This window comes from Protobothrops mucrosquamatus, unplaced genomic scaffold, assembly GCF_001527695.2.
Source record: "Protobothrops mucrosquamatus isolate PMUCROS unplaced genomic scaffold, P.Mucros_1.0 scaffold_84, whole genome shotgun sequence".
NCBI lineage: Eukaryota > Metazoa > Chordata > Lepidosauria > Squamata > Viperidae > Protobothrops > Protobothrops mucrosquamatus.
The window spans coordinates 329,061-335,811 of NW_015386160.1; positions in this window are offsets into that span (position 1 = coordinate 329,061).

Below are 6,751 nucleotides of genomic sequence, written 5' to 3' on the forward strand. Positions count from 1 at the left end.
GTAAGCATTTTATCTTGCAATAGTTCTGTAGTTCTATATTATTAATTTTATTTTTTTAGTAACTTCCCTCACAGTCTATATGGATTGATACTTCCATAGGGGAAGACTGTAATTTTTAATTTTATTGTTAATTTATCCTGGTTCAGTGACTGAATTGAATATCTAAAATAAGGTTCCAAAGTACTGCACTGAATTCACCTAATCAAATCAACAACAACTTTTTATGTCAAGACGTAATAACAACAACCACTTACTAGAAATGGATTTTTCTTTGGAGCAAAGAGTAAGATGGAAGATAGCACTCATTCTGTAGAAAGCAAAATACCAGCCTCAACTCCTTTTAGGGCACAAGTTGCCCATAAGCCTTCTGATGAAAAAAAAAGCTGAAAGTCAACAGATGAGGACTGGAAAGATGCTTGTGTGTGTGTGTGTGTGTGTGTGTGTGTGTGTGTGTGTGTGTGTGTGTGTGAGAGAGAGAGAGAGAGAGAGAGAGAGAGAGAGAGAGAGAGAGAGAGAGAGAGAGAGAGAGAGAGAGAGAGAGAGAATTAATCACTAGTGTTAAGTTCACATCAGGAATTACCTACTAAATCTGTGATATGGAGGCTTAAAGAAGAGATATGGTCTTAAAAAACTGTTAGCTGTACAAATGATTCCGCTTATCAGGAAATCTCCTGGCTTGTAGTAATTAAATATGTTATTTGCCTCTTCTTCTATGTTCAATGGACATTTGGTCATCAGCGTCCCACATGGAAAATGGGATACCAGGAGAAGCAGCATCAGCAGTATTTCAGATATCATGATGGAGATCTTCTGTAGTTCTGTGAGACAGGTGCCCACTGTCTTTGGCCTCAGAGCTGTCTAAGGAGAAGCACACTTCTCTTGCCAAAGAACACAGATCCACTGACTTGGTCAAGCAAGATAAAATGTAATCTGGCACATTAAAATGGCAGCATTAAAATTCCGACCTGTACAGTATGCCTACAGGAGTCTCACCATGTGTTCTTCATCATCCTTGAGGCACTTGTGGACCAGAGCTTCAAATTTTTATAAGAATTACAAAATATTTGAGAAATCTATGGATGAGGGTTACTAACATCTACCCTGTTTCAAAATAACTGTGGGTGAGAGAAGTCCCCTAGCCTTTAGTGGAAGATGAAGTAATCATTGTGATTTTGATAATTATGAAGGGATTTGGGAATCACAGTTGATTCTCTGTATGACTTCACTTACTACTATGCAAGAGGGGAAAACTTTTGCATGACTTATGGGCATAGTNGAATATCTGGTCCTGTTATACTTGGGTTTCTCGTTGAGTCACAGCACAGAGAAAGCACTGATTGTGCCTGTGAATTAACTCTGCTGGACACTGAACCTCTGGTGGGGTATTCTGCTGAATCTCTCAGCAGCTTTCAATATTGAATCACAATATACAGGTAGTCCTCAACTTATAACAGGTCATTTAGTGACCGTTCAAAGTTACAACATCATTGAAAAAAGTGACTTATGGCTGTTTTTCACACTTACAATTGTCGCAGCATCCCCATGGGCATGTGATCTAAATTTGAACGTTTGGCAACTGGTACATATTTATGATGGTTGCACTGTCCCAGAATGATGTAATCACCTTTTGCAACCTTCTGACAAGCAAAGTCAATGAGGAAGTGAGATTCTCTTAACCAAGTTACTAATTTAAGAACTGCAGTGATTCACTTAATTGAATTGTGGCAAGAAAGGTCGTAAAATGGGGCAAAATTCATTTAACAACTATCTCCCTTAGCAACAGAAATTTTAGTTGAGGATTATCTGTATCTTTAGGGCAATTGAGAGGGTGGGGAATGAATTTTCCCTTCCCCCAAAAATTATCAGATTTCTCTACTGAGTCAATTCTCTTGTGATTTGCAAATACAGAGCACCAGGAAAATTTTTGTCACATTTCAACCTATGTGAAGTCCCATATAACTCACTCAAGGAAACTGAGAATAATGTTGCTTCTCATATTCTAAACTTTGTAATTAAATTACAAGGTTACTATTTCAACTGAGATATCTTTGGGAAAGAAGTTTTGAAATTATGCCTTAATAAATTGAATAGATTTTTAGCTGGCAAAAAAAAAAAGTTATTGATACGAAAGAGTATCACACTTTCCTGATGGAAATGAGCTGGTCTCCTTTCTCTTTTAATGCAAAAGAGAATTCTTCCAAATGTTCTGCTTAATTCAAAACACCATGTACTTGAGTAGTGTCTTCATATCAGCACTCAGTATTTTCACATTAACATTCAGAAGAATCTAGATTGTCTGCAGAAATAAACTTGAAACAAAACAACTCACCCAGAGCCCTCATCGTCAATCAATCAGAATAGAGCTGGAATGGACCTTCGTCCAACCCCCTGCTCAAGCAGGAGACCCTATACAATTTCAGACAAGTGGCTGTCCAGTCTCTTCTTAAAGACCTCCAGTGATGAAGCACCCACAACCTCTGAAGGGAAGCTGTTCCACTGGTCAATTGTTCTCACTGTTAGAAACTTTCTCCTTAATGCCAGATTGCTTTTCTCCTTGATTAGTTTCCATCCGTTGTTTCTTGTCTTGTCCTCTGGTACTTTGGAAAATAAGTTGACCCGCTCATCTTTTTGGCAGCCCCTCAAATACTGGAATACTGCTCTCATGTCACCCTTAGTCCTTTTCTCTAGACTGGCCAAACCCAAATCCTTCAACCGTTCTTCATATATTTTAGTCTCCAGTCCTTTAATCATCTTAGTTGCTCTTCTTTGCATTTCTTCCAAAGTCTCAACATCTTTTTTTTAAATGTGGTGACCAAAACTGGATGCAGTTTTTTAGGTATAGCCTTACTAAGGCTTCATAAAGCAGTACTAATACTTCATATGATTTTGATTCTATGCCTCTGTTTATACAACCAAGGATTGTATTAGCTTTTTTGACTGCTGCTGTACACTGCTGGCTCATGTTTCAGTGATTGTCCTATCACAGCTACTGTTTTTCAGCCAGGTTTTGCCTAGTTTGTACTTGTACCTTTGGTTTTTCTTGCCTAAGTGTAAAACCTTACTTTTCTCCACATTAAATTTTATATTGTTGGATAGGATCCATTGTTCAAGTCTGAATATGTCTTCTGGTGTATTGGCTATTTCTGCCAACTTAGTGTCATCTGCAAATTTGATGAGTTCTCCTTCTATTCCCTCATTTAAGTCATTTATGAAAGTACTGAAGAGCATTAGGCCTAAGACGGAGCCTTGTGATACTCCACTGCTTATATCCCTCCATGTAGTTATAGTACTGTTGTGTTTTTGGTTCGCAAGCAATTGACGAAGACGCATTGTGGAAAACAATAGCTCTTTATTCTCCTTCTCCAACTCCAAGCAAAGAGCAAAAGGCTTGCAGGCCTTTTATAGGGTGAGGAACCCAGATAGTGCTAACCAATAGGAACACAGCGCTTTTCGCGCCTTGCGCATGCGCACAAGGCTGGCGCCGCTCTGTCTGGTCCCGGGCAGCTTTTGCAATGCCCGGGACCAATTGCAACCTTTCTGGACCTGCTGAGTTTCTTCAACAGTTCCAGGACACAACACCCCTCCCCCCTAGATAGTACACACACAATTTCCATTTTCCTTACAATAATAATAAAAAAATAATAATACTCTACTCCAACAACACTCTTCTATAACTAACAGGGTTAGCTAACCAACCACTCTCTAATGTGGGCTTCGCGTGTCTATTTATTTTCCCAATGTAGGTTCATCTCCATGACCTAGACTTGTAGGATCCCTTGTGTTGATAGGAACCTCACATAATTGCCTAGATGTTTAGGAGGGGCCTTAGCCTGTTGTGACCTATGCAAGGTTAGTGAGGGGGCCTGGCTTGTCAGCTCACCTGCACGGCTAGGCAGACCAGGACTTGTACTTAAGGGCGCCTGGCCTACCGGCCCGTCTTATGGACTCGCTAGACCAGGACTTTTATGCACAAGTTTTGCAGGTGACCCCTGGTGAGGCATACTGGCGAAATTGCCAGAGCTCTTTCCAGGCTCCTTTAGAGCAGCTGGAATTCCCCAACTTTCTGAATTGGCTGAGGATTCCCCAACTACCCTGGATGGCTCCAGGGAACTTGATCCCTCGAGCCCGCGACCAGTCTCGGACGTGACCTGCATTGCAGGAGTGCCCCAATAATTCCAGACCCCAGTGGTAGAAGTGCCAGAGTCAGGAGCCACCTCTATGGCAAACTCCTCAGGTGAATCCCTGTTTGGAGCTCTTGCGGATACGCATGACTCCCTATTCGGCGCACTTGCTGAATTGTGAGGATGCCCTTGCTCCACCCCTGGGAAATCCCTAGTGTCCTGCGGTAATTCCCAGGAGCAATGGGGCAGTGTCTCAGAATGTTGACCTGAAGTGTGATCTGGCTCCTGGGCCCCCTCCCCCCCGAGAGTGGAGGCAGGGGTGGAAGCATCATGGGACAACCGCCAGCACAGTTGATCGATGTGACGCCTCAGGACGCGGCCATCTCCCAAGGTCACTTCGTATGAGAGAGGTCCAGAGATCTTACAGATGACAGCAGAAACCCAGATGTATCCAGGACCATAGTTCCTACCCAGACCGGATCGCCCACCTGAAGTCTCCTAGGTGCCTGTGGCTGTGACACCTGTGAAGCCACCCGGTCAGGGTGCAATCTATCCAACTTAGTAATGAGGCGGCGACCCCAGCGTAGTGCAGCTGGGCTCTTCCCGGTGGCAGTGCATGGTATGGTGCAATGTGCAAGAAGGAAATCTGCTAACCTGTGATGCCAGCTACCATATGTTAGTCTTTTGAGTGCATCTTTGACGGTGTGCACCATTCTCTCCACTTGCCCGTTGGTGGAAGGGTGAAAGGGAGCTGATGTTGCATGCCAGATCAGGTTGGCCTGAAGAAAAGCCTTTCTGAAGCAATTCTTCCTGAGGTTGGGCCTTCTGGCGACCCAAACAGATGGATGCGATGTGGCCTTGCTTGCCACACGCCCTGCAAATGGTGGAGCGGAACCTGCAATCAGCTCGCTTGTGACATCCTCCACACCCAAAGCATTGAAGAGCTGCTGGGGCCTTGTCCAGATGTCTCTTCTGCCTCCTCTCAGCTGGCTGGTGAAGTCTGTCCACCTCCTCTTCAGGATCCGCTTCTGACCCTTCTCGAGCGTTCTCTAGATGGACAGTTGCCGTGTCTGGAGGGTTCCTGGTGAGCCACAATGCCTTCACAGCTCCGCCAGCTGCTTCCTCAGCTGCCACCTCTCGTAAGGCATCTTGGAAGGAAGCATCTTCTTTTGCAAATATCTTCTGTTGTAAGTCTCTGCTCCTTAAGCCGCAAACAAAGCGATCTCACAGCCTCTCTTCCAGATCCTTGAACTCACAAGGCCTGGCCGCTTGCCTTAAGGCAATAAAGTCCACAGCAGATTCACCCGGCCTCTGGTCTCTCTGCTCGAACGCGTGCCTCCAAGAAATGACGGATAACTCCGTCTGGAAATGTTCCTTCAGCATCTTTTTCAGATCAGCATATGTGACTGACTCGAGAGGTGCAGGGGCCACCAGGTTTTCTGCGATGTCAAAAGCTTCTGGTCCACAGGCACACAAAAGAGCTGCTGCCTTCAGGCCATCTTCTCTTATTTGATTTACTCTGAAGTAAGTCTCCACCTGTGCTATGTAGGAATTCCATCTCTCTGGGTGGGAGACATCAAAATCAGTCAAGCGGCCAATCTTTGACATCGTAAAGTTTATGATCTTCACCAATCGCTTCCTTGGCAAGCTGATGTTTGGAAAAGGGTCTTTTAGCCAAGCTCACTCCCTAGCAATGCTGTACTGGCGGAATGGGACGCTGATGCAGATGCCGTCTTCCCTTGTCAGGACTTCCTGGGTAAGTCCTTCTTCATTTCTTAAGCTTGCAAAGGATCCCACCTTTGTCGCCAGTGTTGGGTTTTCGGTTCGCAAGCAATTGACGAAGACGCATTGTGGAAAACAATAGCTCTTTATTCTCCTTCTCCAACTCCAAGCAAAGAGCAAAAGGCTCGCAGGCCTTTTATAGGGTGAGGAACCCAGATAGTGCTAACCAATAGGAACACAGCACTTTTCGCGCCTTGCGCATGCGCACAAGGCTGGCACCGCTCTGTCTGGTCCCGGGCAGCTTTTGCAATGCCCGGGACCAATTGCAACCTTTCTGGGCCTGCTGAGTTTCCTCAACAGGCCAAGGACACAACAAGTACCATTAAGAATTATTCGTTGAGTGGTTTATCAGCCAGTTACAAATCCATCTGGTGCAGATGATGTCTACCCCATATTTTTATGGCTTACCAAGAAATAGTATACTATGTCCACAGCATTTTGCTGGTGTACTAATTTAGTCACTTTGTCACAAAATAAAATAAGATTGGTTTGGCATGTTCTGTTTTTAATACACCCATGCTGGATCCTAGTTATAACTTTATTTGTTTTGAGATGTTCACAGATCTGATTTATTATTATCTTTTCCATGATCTTCCCAGGTATTGATACCAGACTGATTGGTCTATAGTTTCCTGGATCTGTTTGTTTTTTTCATCATTTTTCATAATTTGTTTTCATCATCATTGACAAGAGATTTGCATCTCATCTAAAAATTATACTGAGCAAAGCTCCTGATAAAACATCTCTAAATTGATTTCAGAAACTTGTGGAACCTGGATTTTATTTGCTTGGTATTTTTGTTATTCTGCTGCTTTGAGTCAACCTTTGTAGTGAGTAAAAGGAGAAAA